This window comes from Natator depressus, chromosome 9 (genome assembly GCF_965152275.1).
Source record: "Natator depressus isolate rNatDep1 chromosome 9, rNatDep2.hap1, whole genome shotgun sequence".
NCBI lineage: Eukaryota > Metazoa > Chordata > Testudines > Cheloniidae > Natator > Natator depressus.
Genome location: NC_134242.1, coordinates 51744172 through 51760760, shown reverse-complemented (window position 1 = coordinate 51760760; position 16589 = coordinate 51744172).

Below are 16589 nucleotides of genomic sequence, written 5' to 3'. Positions count from 1 at the left end.
GAGGGGGGCACATTTAGGGATTCACACCTTTCAGGTCAAATGGTCTGTCCAAGAAGCACAGTTACACGTCAACCTCCTGGAGCTGAGGGCAGTCAGGAATGCCTAGACCCACTTCCTGCCATAATAATCATGATAGACAAGATAGCCTGCATGTTCTACGTCAACCAGCAGAGGGAGGAGTGGGCCAGGTTCCCTTCTCTTTGTGCCAAAGCAATGAGGCTATAGATCTGGTGCAGAGTCAACTGCATCCTAAGTTTGGCAACCTACCTCCCGGTCGTGCAAAACACCATGGCTGACAACTTCAGCAGACACTTCTCCCAGGACTGTGAATGGGAGTTGGACTCTCAAAATCTCAATCACATTCTTCTGTCTTGAGGAGTTCCAGAAGTGGATCTCTTTGCCACATTAACCAACAGTAAGTGCAAATGATGTGCTTGAAAGGCCTTCACTCACTGTGAGATGCTTTCCTCATTCCAGGGACAAGGGGCTTTCTGTATGTATTTCCTCCAATGCCCCAGATTATGAAGACAGTAAACAAAATTAAGCAAGACAAGTCCAAGATCATATTAATCATTCCAACATGGCCCAGACAGATCTTGTACCTTTACCTGATTTGCCTTGCTGCTTGTCCAAGGTGGAGTCTTGCATCCATTTACAACCTTCTCTTTCAAGATGCCAATCAGACTCTTAATCCTAACCTGGGAATTCTTTGCCTGAAGGATAGGTTACTTGATGGTTCATGGGAATAGAGTCTTCCTATTCTGCAGATGTACAACAGGTGTTATTAAATAGTAAGAAAAGGTCTACATAAAATACTTATGTGCAGAAATGGGGAGGGGGGGAATCACCCCTGGTGTGACCAGTGATGTCTTTCATCCATCCATTCATTCTTCACTCTCTGCTGTCCTTAATTATCTGCTGGAATTAAAAAAAGTCAGGATTATATATGAGTTCCATAAGAGTTCACTTGGCAGCTATAACAGCCTTTCATTCATTCCCTGGTTGAGGGATTCTCAGTGTTTGCTCATTCCACCATTGCAAGATTCATTACGGGGTTGAGGAACCTTTCCCCTCAGATTAGAGAACCCACCCCTGTATGGGATTTCAATTTTTTATTCAAGTGTCTTATGAAACTCCTTTTCAAACCCATGGCCATGTGTTCCCTTCTTTATCAGCCCACGGAAACAGCCATTTTGGTAGCCATCACTTCTGCTCAGAGTCGGGGAATTGGCAGCTTCAGTGGTAGACCCTCCCTTTATACGATGTTTCAAGGACAAAGTCTCATCATAGCATCATAGAAATGTAGGGCTGGAAGGGATCTCGAGAAGTCATCCAGTCCAGCCCCCTAGACCATCCCTAACAGGTGTTTGTCCAACCTGATATTAAAAATCTCCATTGATGGGGATTCCACAACCTCCATTGGAAGCCTATTCCAGAGTTTAACTACCCTTATAGGTAGCACATTTTTCATAATGTCTAACCTAAATCTCCCTTGCTACAGATTAAGACCATTACTTCTTGTCCTACCTTCAGAGGACATGGAGAACAACTGATCATCATCCTCTTTATAACAGTCCTTCACATATTTGAAGACTGTTATCTGGTTACCCCCGCTGCATCCAAGTCATCCATCTCCTAATTTTCTTCTCAAAACCCACATCAGACCAGGAAGATGCTGCCTTCCATACCCTAGATTCAGGAAGGTGCGAGCCTCTTATTTGGCTAGAACCAGATCTTTCAAAAAATCTCCAAGACTGTTAGTATCAGTTGTTGATGGGTCAAAAGGGTCCATAATCTCCATCTGGAGAGCCTTTGGGTGGGTTCCTAAATCTATTATTTCTTGCTATGAATCTGCTGATTTACAGGCTCCTCCTAGGGTATCGGCCCATTCCACGAGGTCTCTTTCTACCTCTATGGCATGATTCAAAAAAGTCCCCATAGTTGAGATCTGCAAAGCAGCAACTTGGTCTTCAGTACATAAATTCTCCAAGCACTACATGGTGGTTCATTCTTCTAGATCAGATGCTGTCCTTGGGAATGTAGTCTTATCTTCAATATTGGACCTGGCTCCAAAGCTCCCTCCTCCTGTTAAAGAAACTGCTCGAAAGTCACCTGAAGTGGAGCACCCATAGGGCCACTACTTGAAGGAGACGTTGCTCACCTAGTGTAGTAACTGGAATTCTTCAAGGTGTGTATACCTGGGGTGCTCCACTACCTGCCCTCTGTCCCCTCTGCTTCAGTTTGCTTACGGGACTTTGCAGTGGAGAAGAAACTGAGGCCAGTTTGCCCATGCAGCCCTATATATCCTCAGTGTGGTGTACAAGGAGGAGTAAGGGTGCATTCGTGGGCCAAATGGGCACTACTACCAAAAATCTCCAATCAAAGGTGCCTGGGGTGTAGGCACACCTGAAGCAGCGCATGCCTGGGGGGACACATCTCAAAGAATTTAGTGACTGCACAAGGTGAGTAACCTCTCCTACTCTATGTAGTGCAGACATTAAAGATCCAGTGATGCTATTTTACAAAATCCGCTTTCCTTCCTAGGTTGCATGAAGATACATAGTATACAGCAGTTGGTGGGTGACTGGGGACAGGAAGGCAGAAATAAGGAAGCTCTGACTTACCATTCTATCTAATGTTTTGTTTGCTTATTTATTGTAAGTGTAACCTTCACTTCGACTCATTTGGCTTCCACACGTGTTTTAAAGGAAAGAGTTCCACGGAGGGCATTGACAGGTATCTACAGCCTTAACACTATTCAAACAAAGCTTTAATTTGGGAATATGCACCTTGGCCAGAATAATTTTCCTTTCCTTTTCTCCTGGACTGGCTGGCCAATGGTTAAAGCCTCCACAGGTGCAGCCTTGTGTGATTAACATCCACTGAAACCTGGAGTTCGTGGAGATAATTAAGATTTAATTAGATACTGCATTTGCCTGCCTCCCCCTAGTCCTGACATCCTACCACAACAGTGAGACAACTATCTCTTTGTTCCTTGCATTAGTCCTGGATGAAAGCTACAAGGGCAATGGAAGATGAGAGGGAGTGATGAGCACCCACAGTATTTGCAGATGAGAGGATAGGATTTGATTATGTTTCTAGGCAGGGGAGCAAGATGGGCTGCTTGTGACATTTTCATATTGCATCAGCTCTTTGATAGGCTGTGGACACTGAAAAGTCATCACTGGAGTGGCCTGGGTTTGCTAATTTTGGAGGCATCCTTGAAAAGGGCAGGGTAATCACATGTCCTTTCCATTTGTAAAGGTTCCCCACCCCCGAATTCCCATTGCATGGGGTGGCTGAGGGAAAAGCAAACACTCAGTGAGAGGAAGCCCGTGCATCCCTGTAGCAGATTGACACTCACTGGTGTAGCACCTCCTGCTGATTGCCTCAGGAATTAGCTCAATTTCAGCTCTAAGAGCACCTTCTGCTGTCTGGTGTCTTCCCTGCCTCAGGCCCCCATGTCCCTCCCAGCAGTACCCCCTCACTTTGGGTCTCCCCTCCCAGGTGAACTCCCAATCCGCTATACCCACCTTGCCTCAGTAGCTACTGCCAGTCATCATCTAGCCCCCATTCTCTGGGGCAGACTGCAGTCTGTAATGGCCACTCATCACTGGCAAGGGGGTAGGTCCAGCTGCCTCTTCCTCTCCCTGTGCTTCACCTCTTCAGCCCCGGTACCTCTTTAGACTCTAGACAAGGCAGGGCCAAATTAAGACCTTTAGAGGCCCTAAGCACTGAAAAGATTATGGTCACCCCCCACATATGTAATTCAAAATAAAAACAATACTATACCATAAAATAAAATTTTATTTTTCAAAATGACACAAAACTTACACGTATGCTGAAATTAAAATATCTTCTTTCTAGATTTTCTGATTGCAAAATTCTGGATAAGTTCATCAAAACTGACTCGACAAAGCATGTCCACTTCCATACACAACAGGGAAAATGAATCAAGTCTGTCCTGACACATTGTTGTTCTCTGAGGGTTTTTTATTCTTTTCAGCTGAGAAAAAGAGCATTCCGAGGAGCAGTTAGTAATCATCGATGTTAGAAAAATACGTAGTGCGATTTCTACATTTGGAAATACACATTGTATTCCATCTTTCAGTATTGCATCATGAAGATCAATGTGACTGAATTTTATTTTTCCTGTTTCATTAAACTTTGCGCGCATATAACAGTGTATATTTTTATGTATATATATTATATACATATATAAGAAAGAAAAAAAACAAATCAAGTACATATAACTCAGAAGAATATATCAATAACAAAACAAATTTATTGCAATACATGACAGGATCTGATTTCCTCGCATAATTTTGATCTACGTTAGTAAGATGCCCCCCTGGTTTAGGTGGGGATAAGTAATACAAAGAGAACAGAAAAATGGGGGAAGAGTGTGTAGTGGAGTGTAAGGAAGTCTAACAAAGTTCTGATTTTTCCCCATGATGACCACTTCGATGCTTTTTTTGAAATATCAAATATCAATTTTTTTCCAAAAAAAAAAATCTCCTTTTTTTTTTGTGCCCCCTGCTTTGCTGGTGCCCTAAGCCCATGCTTAGTCTGCCTATTGTGTAATCCAGCCCTCAAGGCCTCAGCCTGTGGAGTTGCCAGGCTAGAACTCTCCAGCTCCTCTTGCCTTTCCCTAGCATTGCTCTACATCAGGTACCCTCTGTTCCCAGGCAGCTAGGCCCTTCTCCCTTCAAGGCTAGAGACTCTGACCCAGCTCCTCCCTTAGCCCTTCTTATCAGGGCCTGCTGTGGCCTGATTAGGTGTGGCCCCAGTTGTGGCCACTTCCCCAATCAGCTTACCTTTAACCTTGTTTTCCAGGAGCTGGGTAAGTGTCCTGCTACAATCACTAATTAGAAAGAGGTGTTAACAGACTGAGTGAAGAAGGCAAAATGTGAAAATCACACAATGGAGGCTGTGCAGACACACATAACACAGATATGGTGGTAGTGATGAGGAAGAGCCAGAAAGCCCTGCTCAGCCAAAGGGGTGTAGTACATTTCTCCATTCAGGCATGCTACTTGTTTAAACTTTTATCATCTCCTTAGTGCAATGGATATTTATTGCTGCAGAGCTACCACAGGGCTTAGTGTGAAGGAGGGAGGAAACAACTGTTAAGAGGTTACATTTATTGCTTTAATTACCCCTTTTGTCTCACTCGCTTCCCTCACTCCTTTCCTCTATGCTTCTGTTCGTTTCTCTCTTTCTCTTCTCTTTTGTCCCTATCCCAGAGTAGGTGCCAGCTGTCTAGTTTCTGCCTTTTGGATTCATCTTGGGCTTTACGGCGATGCTACTTGAGACTCCTAAATAAAGGCTGGTAAAATACTTGGATTATCTCAGAGAAAGAACTTGTAATGTGGCATGTGTATGTACCACTCCCTCTGAGGGCCAGTGTTAGACCTGCTCAAGTGTTGTTATGTCACTTTCTGCTGGCTGACCTGCAAAGAGGATTACAGGCCTTGAGATGCCTACAGCAGAGGAGCAATGCTGGAGTTAGAAGCTGTGTTTTGGAATTCTCTCCCCTTGAACTGCATGAAGTGCAATGCAGCTACAGAGGATGGAGAAATGGATGACTGTGGAGTGTGACATACCCAGGACAGACACCCCTAGCAAAATGAAGTTCAGCATTGTATTTTAGGATCTGTACTTCTCAAGCTGATTGCAAAAATCCACTTCTGCTTCTTCTCTTCCTTTGTGCCAAGGGAAGGGATGAGACTGTGGAGGGTAGCTCCTTGCCTGCCAGGCATTAGTGTAAGCTTTAAGGGAAATGTTTCACCAGCTGCAGTCACAGAAGGTGCAAAGTCACATTGCAAAAATCCAACTCAGCCCACTGAGCCGTTCAAGTAAATCCTGCCTTGGATGAAGTCAGTTGCAGATACTTTGCTATTCAAAGCCAGGTGCCTTTGTACTCAATATGAGCAGGACCACCTACAAACCACCACAGAAAAAAAGAGAGGGGAAGCAGGAGCCTGCTGGGATCCAGGAAGTCTGTGATGACTCCAGCCAAGATCCCTGTCACTTTCCCTTGTCTAATCATGTGACAAGGTTAAATGTGGCCCCAGGCTGCTAGCCAAACCCTTCAACCTCGGCAGCCTTTTGCCAGCCATGCAGGAGAATTAAATACTCCTTCCTCTGTCTCCAGCTCTCCACTGAGACAAGATCCCTGCTAGTTGGCTAGCCAGCCGGCTGCACACTAATTGGGGATGTCTAAAGAAACAAGTTTCCAGGCGAGACCGGATCAGGCAGGTCTGTGTCTCAAGTGAACACCTGCCTGCTCCTTTCCTCTTTGTTTTCTTTTCCCTTCTGTCCTTTCCTTGCATGCCCCCCACTCAGCCTCTGTTTTGCTCTCTTTTAAATTCTTTTCTGCTAATGTCTGGAAATTTGTTCTCCAGAAGAGGAGACATGAAGTTCAGTATCTGAGTAACTTTGCAGAACTGTTCAAACCAGCCCAGGCAATGTAACCAAATGCAATGCTTTGCTCCTGATGCTACCTGCAGTGCCAGGTCGCTCACTCAGGATATTCAAGTTGGCTTCCAGCGGCCTTGCTACAAGGTGACATGGGTGCTATTCCTAACTCACCACTTACTGGTGTGTTGACCCTTGAGCAAATTGTTTTGTACCTCTCTTTCCCCTGCTATCATCTCTCTTGTCTATTTAGATTGTAAGCTTCTCTGGGCAATTACTGCCTCTTAGTATGTGTATGTGCAGTGCCTAGCATAATAGGACCCTGGCCTTGAGTGGGGCCTCTAGGCAGAGGTGAACGGTGCCTGCCAATGGTGGTGGTGGGGGGGAGAGCATGAGGGCAGCTGGCTTCAGCAGTGTTACTGAGCATGCCCAGTCCATGTGAGCATGCTCAGTAGTACAAGCCAAGTAGCAATTCGGGGGGAAGGGGCAGGGCATGTTACCAGGCATGCCCCTTCACACATTGCCCCTCCCTCTGCAGTTTAAAACCCTATACCAGCTGACTTGGGCCCCTGGTGCTTTGGGCTATTTAATTGTGGTGTAGATGTTTGGGCTAGAGATGAAGCCTGGGCTCTAGGACCCTGCAAGTTGGGCAAGTCACTCAGGGTACATCTACACCAGGGGTGGGCAAACTTTTTGGCCTGAGGGTCACATCTGGGAATCGATACTGGATGGCGAGCCATGAATGCTCACAAAGTTGAGATTGGGATGTGGGAGGGAGTGAGGGCTCTGGTTGGGGGTGCGGACTACAAGATGGGGTCAGAAATGAGGAGTTGAGGGGGCTGCGGGTTGGTGTGGGGTGCAGGGGGGGTGAGGGCTCCGGCTGGGGGTGTGGGCTCTGGGGTGGGGCTGGGAATGAGGAGTTTGGGGTGTAGGAGAGTGCTCTGGGCTGGGATTGAGGAGTTTGGAGGGTGGGAGGGGGATCAGGGCTGGAGCAGGGGGTTGGGGCATTGGGAGAGGCTCAGGGGTGCAGGCTCCAGGCGGCGCTTACCTCAGGCAACTCCTGGAGGCAGCGGCATGTCCCCTCTCCGCTCCTACATGGAGGCGCGGCCAGGTGGCTCTGCACATTGCCCCGTCCGCAGGTACTGCCCTTGCAGCTCCCATTGGCTGTGGTTGCTGGCCAATGGGAGCTGTGGGGGTGGTGCTTGGGGCAGGGACAGTGTGTAGAGCAGAGCCTCCTGGCTTCCCCTATGTGTAGGAGCCAGAGGGTGGGTCCTTGCCACTGCTTCTGGGAGCCACCTGGAGAGGCCCTCAACCCTGCTCCCCATCTGGAGTACTGGAGCTCTGGAGGGAGGCAAGCCCTAAGCCCCACTCCCCAGCGGGAGCTCAAGGGCTGGATTAAAATGCCTGGCGGGCCAGATCGAGCCCACGGGCTGTCGTTTGCCCTCTCCTGATCTACATAGCCACAGCAAAAAACCCCAAAACCTGGGGCAGCAAGTCTCAGAGCCTGGGTCAATTGACTTGGGCTTGTGGGGCTAAAAACAATAGTGTAGACATTCAGGCTGGAGCATGGACTCTGAGCCGGACTATATACCCTGCTGTTTTTAGCCCCATGATCCTGAGTTGGTCGACCTGGCTCTGAGACTCACTTTTTGCTGTGTAGATGAACCCTGAGCCTTTCTGGGCCTGAGAGCACCACTGATGATGTGGGGCCAACAATGATGCCCTACATCTGATGCGTGTTGTGAGGATGAATACCTTAAAGCAGCGGTCCCCCAACTGTGGGTCACAACCCCACCTGGGGTCATGCTATCAGCTGACGAGGTTGCAGCAATCTCTAATGGGTGGGGTCCCCCACTTTGCTCCACACAGCATGACCTCGCACGCACTGTACGTACTGGTCATGCTGTGTGGAGGATGTCATTTTGTGGAGCAAAATGGCATCCTCCATGTGGTGTGACCTCACACAAGCCATGCGTATAAAGTCAGGCTGTGTGCAGGATCCATTTTGCTCTTCAAAATGGTGTCCTACATGCTGTCTGGGGTCCCAGGAGGAAATAATTAATTAAAATGAGGCTAGGCCAAAAAAAAAGTTTGGGAACCACTACCTTAAAGCTTGTGGGGTGCTCACAGACTACGCTGATGGGAGCCGTGTAAGTACCACAGGTAGATTGATTTGCTGTGTCAGTCTTAAGACAGTTTTTCTTCCCAAGTTACTTCCATTAAACTGACATAGTTGAAGCATCTAATTGCCCTTCCCAAGGCTAGAGTTCATGGCCTCATTGCCATGGACAATCCTATCGTGGAATGAAGTAGAGTAGATACTCCATGGAAGAGCTCTGTTATGGCCCTGTGCCTAAAGCATTATGTAACAGTGACAGCTCCAGGTGCAGTGTTGGCAGAATGCACTGTGTACAGTCACAGTGTAGAGGGCTGTTAACATTATGCACTTATTAAATAGATAGAATGCACAAATTACAGTTGAGCAGAGTTGAAAAATTATTTCTTCCCATCTGCCACTCAAAATACTCAGGCCTAGAAATGCCCCCCGTGGACTCAATGGAAGATTACCTCTAATAGTGTGCCAGGAACATGTTACACAAACTGTCTGCCCAGAATGCATTTTGATTTATTCTCTTTCTCAGGCTGCAAGAGGTAGAAGACTTGGGCACTGACCTTCTACACTAGCAAGGTCAAACATCAGTCCTTCCCTCTCTGGTGCACAAAATGCTGGCTATAGCTGTAATGGAGCAGGGTTCAGCCTGAAGATGAGAAGCTGTAGGCGTGCATTCCAGGTATTGCTACAATTCCAGGTTCTGCTGACACTCCCGTTTTATCATTGGAACTTCAAGTGTTAGGCTTCAAAGCTAATAGCCCTCTGAGATGAATAGGGGCAGTTCACATCTGTATCAGAACCCCAAACTAATTGTTTGTGGGGGCCTGTTTACAGCTTGGCTGTATAGAGTCCTCAGTACAGTCCAAACACAGTTTTGGCTCATGGTGTAGATGGCATTTAATCATCTTTTAACCACGATCTCATCCCTCGCTTGGTCTGTCCTCAGCCGTAGCTGAGTTAAAACTTGGTTAGGTCTTCGCGGTCACGATCATGACAGTAAAATCCCCCAATCAGACGTACTCCATCTCCAGGCTGTCAAACATTCAAGCCACCTCCTCTCCAAATGCCTGGGTTTTTGCAGTGTCCCTGGGAAGTGTCACAAATCCGGGCTCCTGTGGATCACAAGGAATTGGGGTAGAGAAGTGAATTCCAAAGCTGAAGACCTTTCATGGAGAATGCTCTGCCAGAAGCCCTCTGCCACTTACACCGATGGACCCCCTTCTCAAGTACCTCAGCCCACTGCATCTGTGGAGGTGTCACATGGGGTCTTTTGTTCTGACCTTGATCCAAAGCCCACTGAAGTTGATGGGAGTCTTTCCAGTGACTTAGCAGGTTTTGAGTCAGGTTAGGGTGACCAGGTGTCCGTTTTTTGACCAGAACGCCCAGCTGAAAAGGGGTACTGGCGGCTACAGTCAGCATCGCTGACTGGGCCGTTGACTGTCCGGTTGGCGGCTCTGTGCAGTGGGGCTAGCAGGGAGCCTGCCAGCCTCCATGTCATGCGGCTCCCAGGAAGCAGCCAGCATGTCCAGCTCCTAGACTTAGGGGTAGCCGGGGGGTCCGTGTGCTGCCCTGCCCCGGGCCCGCAAGCACAGCTCACATTGGCCGGGTGAGGGCAGGGGACGAACTAGCTTGACTCGTGAGCGCTCAGCAGGCGGCAGTTGAGGGGTCATGGCGTATGCCTCTCCCGCTGCTGCTGGCCCTCTTCTCCTCCTCACACTCCTCCTGTGGCTGGGCTCGAGCTGTGGTGTGTGCCCCGCAGCAAACCGTGGTCTGTTGCCCCATTGCTGGCGCCCAGGAGTTTCAGGTATATTTCCCTGTCTCTGAGTGCTGGGAATGGGGCTGCTGGAGGGGACGGGAGGAGAATGAGACGAACCCAGCACCCAGCCCGGCCTGGCCACTTTGGGGAGTCGGGAGTGGGCCCAGTCCAGCAGCACAACCCCTGCACCGCCTCCCCCCAGCAGCACTGCCCACCCCCCCCGCCCCCAGCCCAGGACAGTCCTCCTGAGTCCGCTGCTGGCCCCAGCAGCCCCGGACTCTGGGCAACTCCTCCCACCTAGCCCTGCACCCCCATCACTGCATCCCTCCCCATCCCAACCCCCTCGCACCCTCATCCCCCTCACTTCATCCCTCCATGTCCCAACCCCCTAGGGGCTGAGAGTAGTGTGAACGCCCCATGCAGTCTTCCTCCCACTCTGTTTTAAACCCTTCTCCTTTCGGGGGTAGGGGGGAGGGGATGTGTCCCTCTCTGCAGGGCATCAAGAGGGGACACTGACCCTCTCTCTTATGCTATTGTGCAAAAAGGCATGTGAGTGAATGTTAAAGGGAGAACATTAATCTTATTTCCTTCCTAAGAGTCTATTCCCTTCCTCCATTCGCTTCTGTGGGAATGGTATATGCTCGGCCCGTCTCCGAATCAAACCAGTAAACCTTGATCTTGTCATGAGCTCTGTGCAGAAAGATCTTTGTGCCCACCAAGAGCTCTTTGCAAGACCAGGGCCTTAGTTTGTATCATGCTATAAATGAATAGTTACCGGCAGAGCAGCCATCTGTCTCTAAATAGAATAAACTACTTAACCTTATTCTATAGGCTGTGTGACTAGGGTTGCCAGGCATCCGGTTTTTGATGCATCCAAATGCCCTCCTGCACCCAAACTCCCTCCCAGAGCCCACACCCCCTCCAGCACCCCAACCTCCTGCCCCAGCCCTGAGCCCTTCCTGCACCCAGACCCCCTAATCCCTGGCCCCACCCCAGAGCCCACACCCCCAGTTAGAGCCCACACCCTCTCCCGCACCCCAATCCCCTGCCCCAGCCCGGTGAAAGTGAGTGAGGGTCAGGGAGAGCAAGCGATGGAGGGGGGATGGAGTGAGTGGGGGCTGGGGCCTCAGAGAAGGGGTGGGGCAGAGGTGTGTCCTCGGAGAAGAGGCGGGCTAGGGGCGGAGCAAGGATGTTTGGTTTTGTACGATTAGAAAGTTGGCAACCCTAAGTCAGGCCTATAGTACATTGGCATCGAGCAGTGGAATATTAATGCCTGACTCCTCCTAGCACCATGCACTGTGTCCATAAACCTAGTAACATCCCCTGGCTTCTACTGAAATCCCTTTCCCAGGAGCTTCTGTTGTTGCTGTGATTCCCTCTGGCTTCTAATCAGCACACCAGCTCGTGATTGGAGGGAGAGGGGCAGGGAGAAGAGATAGAGATGACAGATTGTGAGGCTACTCTGTATTGCAAGAGACTGAGGAATTATATATTGATCAGTTCAGGGGTGATGCAGTCTCTCTTTGGCCCGGGGGCTTGGCTCCAGAGTGAGAGTGTACTTTTGGGAGGTCGGCATGTCGGGGGCAGGGACAGTATGACAAAGGTTAAACCACACCTTGGCCTTTGCTGGCTCAGAAGAAAATCTGATGAGTTTCCTTTAGTCGTTGTGCTGACAGCCATATTATTAATTGAGTGAAAGGCAGCTAGGCCAGGCCTGGAGTCTCTTCCTCTCCACTGCATCAGCGTAAAGGCCAAGTGATTGAAAATGAAGGACGACACTGGCACCACACAGCTCTTCACTTTATTTTTATCTTTTTTTATTATTCTTTTAATGTTTACACCACATGTCAGTAAGATTTATAGCGTGTGCATTGGGAAAACCAGGGCAGCATCACTTGCTATTGAAAACCCTACACTGCATTTTCTCTTTCAGAAAGTATTATACCTGAAACACAGTAATATTGACCCTCCCTCCCCCGCAATCTCCACTATATGTTTAAGCCTGCAAACGTCACGCCTTGGGAGGTCACCAAGTCAAATACTAATGCTGCGTTCTATAAAGGATTGGATGATTTTATGACATGTGTAGTTATACATGCTACTGTAACCCAAAGCTAATCAATTCTCATGCTTCAGGTCAGAAGCTGCTGGCTGAAGGAGTCAGGATGGAGTCATTGCCGCCTGATTTACAGCATTTAATTGGCCAGATGCATTAAGACATTTCATTATTTTTTACTGTCCTTTGAAGCGTATGGCATTGTGCACTTCCAGAGGCAGCATTCCAGGCTTGAGAGGAGACCAATGGTCTTCTCTGGCATGGTGAATCCTGCTTCCTGTGTTAATGAACCAGCGCACTGCCTGGATTTTTGTTGAATGCTTGCAGGGTGTTTCACACCTCTGAAAGGCTCTTTATCGTAGTGGACTCAGAGGAAAGGAAGCGGATGTCGACTTCTTATGATGTGCGGTTTGGAATGTATGAATGGGGTCTTTTCTCAGTTGAGTGCTGGAGCTGCTTGGAATTTGCAATCAAACTCATTTTTTTGACAGAAAATGCAGTTACTTCAGTTTCTGATTGACTGATGTTGTTTTGATCGTCCATCAAGAAAATCAAAATTACAAGCCTCATTTTGGGTCAAATCTAAATGTCGTGGTTTGTTGAACTGAACAAAATGTTTCATTTCTAGTTCAAATTAAACTACACCTGACATCTGGTCATTCTAATTTGGGTGCTTTGTGCTCACATTCACGTCTATGGGCTGGACTCCTTAACAAGGGTACATTTTTTACAACCTACATGGGCCTTCATGGGAGTCACATGATTGCAGGTGCACCGTGGGAAATGTAGTATGGCCAGTGAGCCTGCCCTAGGGCATGGGACACTGTGGCAACACAGGCGGGTGCAATAGAACATCAAATGTCAATATTTCAACTTTTCGTCCCCATATGAAATTATCAAACACAATATTACAACTTCCCTGATCCCATTTCCCGCCCCCACACACGCTTTTTTGGTTTGTGAAAATCTTTGAAACTTCGGCATTTTGTCTCAGTTCGGGATGGGATTTTTAAAAAAATTTCAACTATTCTTGTGGGATGGAAAAACCCTTTCCCACCCAGCTGTGCTTCAGACATCTGATAAGCCTTTGTTTAGGGGATATGGTCAGGTATCTCCTATTACTGTAGCTCAGGGCACATCTGTAATTCCCATCGATTCAAGGGTCTGTATCAAATAATTTGGCCCGGATCTTCAGCTGCTCTCAGTTTGCTTCTGGCTTCTCAGCCTCTTGTGGATTCTCTCTGCAGAGCAGAATTGCTAGGACACATAGAATCACTGTAATCATGGCAAAGACTTGCAAGTGACCACATCATGCTCTGTCACTGTGAGTGTTGGATTGTTCTCTGCTTACAGTACATTCCGGAGCAGAGCTGAGGTATCAAGTGGTAGCGAATAAATTAGCCAGTGATTTTGGCCTCTTTTTCTGTTGGTAAAATGCCCACAAGTAGTTTAGGCTTTTCTCAAATTCACTCATCCTGGACAATGATTTTCTGAATAGTTCCTGCAGATAATTCTTGGCCTGAAGATCATACATGAAAGTCATGAGGAGTTTTCAGTGTCTGAGTTTCAAGCTATCTCAGCTGTTTTTGACTGTACCTAAATGCTTTTCTTCCCTGAGTAGATGAATTTAATACCAGGGGACTAGACTTCTGTTGCGTGTTCCTGCAGTTGTGAACTTCCTAAGATATCCTCTAGAACATGCCCAGAATAGGTTGTTACCAAACATTCCTGCCTGTATGATTCAAGTAAGTCAATCAATTATAGGATTCTAGCCATTCCCCTTGAGAGAGACCATTCCACAGACTAATAGATATCACCATGTGGAATTCTTAGATATTCAGTCTAAATTTTCCTTAGCTTAATTTCATACCATTAATCCTAATTACTCCTCCTTCCGCCAATCCCTGTTTTAGCCAATTCCTCCCTCTGCTTGGCACTAAATCCTTTCAGCATTATAGATAATGATCAAATCTCCCTTAGCCTTCACTTAGCCAAGCTATGCATATTTCAGTTGGGAATATGATATAAAAACCAGAGGGACAAGTGATATAACGTCATTAAAAGGCTGCAAATTCAACATAGTACTTTCTTCTCTAATTCACCTGCGGGATTCACGGCCACAAGATTTTAGTTAGGTCAAGAGTTTAGGAGGATTCAAAAGGGGTAATACCCAATAGAAACATTGGTGTTGACATGGTGATTACATCAGGTAGGCTGTTCCACAAGGGTACTCAGGCCTCATGTGTAAAGGTAAAACATAATCAGCTGATGCAGTCTGGAAGCAAAAACTGGGCAGTGCATTAGAGGAACTTGATGAAGGATGTTGTTGCCTTCTCACTTTGGTACTATCTGGACTTCATGACCCTAGTATCGGATCATCTTACAGTCTTCAGTGTATTTATCCTCACAACACCCCTGCAAAGTAGGGAAGTGCTGTTATTCCCATTGTACAGATGGGGAGCTGAGACGCAGAGAGATTAAATGACCTATCCATGGGCACACAGGAAATCTGTGGCAGAGCGAGGAACTGACCCTGGCAGTTCCTAAGTCCCTCACTTGTACCCTAATCATTGAACTATTGTTCCTTTTTCTGCCAGCTATTGGCACAGACTGGATGGTGGAGGAGATGGACCATATTGTAATCTGGTATGTTGCTCCTATGTCTATTATTGCCCATCAAGAGCTGATAATAAACTGAATGGGAATGATTGATTAGATTAATTGTAAATAGTACACAAATAACCACCTTCTTTGCACATCTATAATCATTTCAGTCCTGCAATCAATTATACACCACTAATCAATACCTGAGCCTCATTCAGTATCTAGCCCGCAACAAAACTGTACATGCATTGGCACTCTGTAGTTTCAACCAGGAAATCACTCTCATTGTTGCTTTAACAGAAATTAAGTGTTTACACCTGTTGTAATACTGTTATGAAAAAATACAGTGAAAATGTATGGAATATTACCAGTTGTCTCTTGCGGGTAACTGCCAGGAACATGGAGTGGGGGAGGGGATCAGTGTGTTTGCAAACTGGTCAAAAAGGCCTGTACGTCCCCAGATTCATTGGTGGGAAGGTTTTTTTGCTCTGCTTTAGCTACCAGTAACCATGGTCCTGGACAGGTCTAGAATGCAGCAGTCACCGGAGCATTACATCCAGGCTTGCAGGAAAGGGTTATTTAGCAAAGAACTGGCTTGGATTCATTTTTTTTTTAACTTGTGCTTGGGAAAATCAATGACTATTAGTGACTAAAGCAGATGTAATATCTTGGAAAAGTCAAGTTCTCGCTTTTTCATTTTTAAATCACATAGTATCCCGCATGGTTCCTATAAAAAAATATGCTAGTATTTGCAGACTAATTCTGTGTTTCCTATAAATGTGCCCATAACTAGATAAACATTGGCTTTGCATGGATCAGCAGGTGCTTTACTTATTCATCCTATCTTCTCTTCACTCTGTTTGTCCATCCTGAGTGATAGCACTCATTCGGCTTTGCTTGTCATTCAATACAGGCAGACAAGTCTCATACAGTGGTTTGTAACAATGCGCTGTTTATAAAAAGCCTAGAAGAGAAAGGGTTAATATCAGTTTAAAATTCTGCACACTATTTAAACTGAAGAACCAGGGATGCCAGAAAACTGGAGATAGTACCCTAATAAAGTCTTTCAGAAAACACCTATGGGTTTTTTCCTAGGACTAGTTGAAAATGTTCTGCCAACACTGTTTTTTGACAGAAAATTGGATTTTCAACTAAATTAAGTTTTTGGGGGTTTTTTTTGCAAAAAGAGTCTTTCTACAAAAACAAACGAACAAAACCAAAACGATTTTTCATTGAAGAAAAATATGTGCTCCACAATGGAAATATTTCAATTCTGAAATATCACTTGGGTGCCTCATGCCTCTGTTCTCCTCTATGGGTTGGGCTCCCCAGCCAGACTTATCTCCCATGATGCACCTTGGCCATGCAACTCCTGTGATGCACAACACCCTCATGCTGAGAGAGGGAAAACATGGTGCATCATGGGAGATGTAGTCCAACCAGGGAACCCAGTCAATAGAGGAGAATAGGAGCATGAGAAACCTGAACATACAACTCCCATGAGGCACCATGTTGGCATTTCAGAAAGCAAATATTTTGAATTTCAATGTTGTGCTGAAAACTTAACATTTTCCACACAAATAACAATCTCATTGGCTCTGGTTTTACCTTCTCACTGGAACTGCAGCTGGAACTTGCAG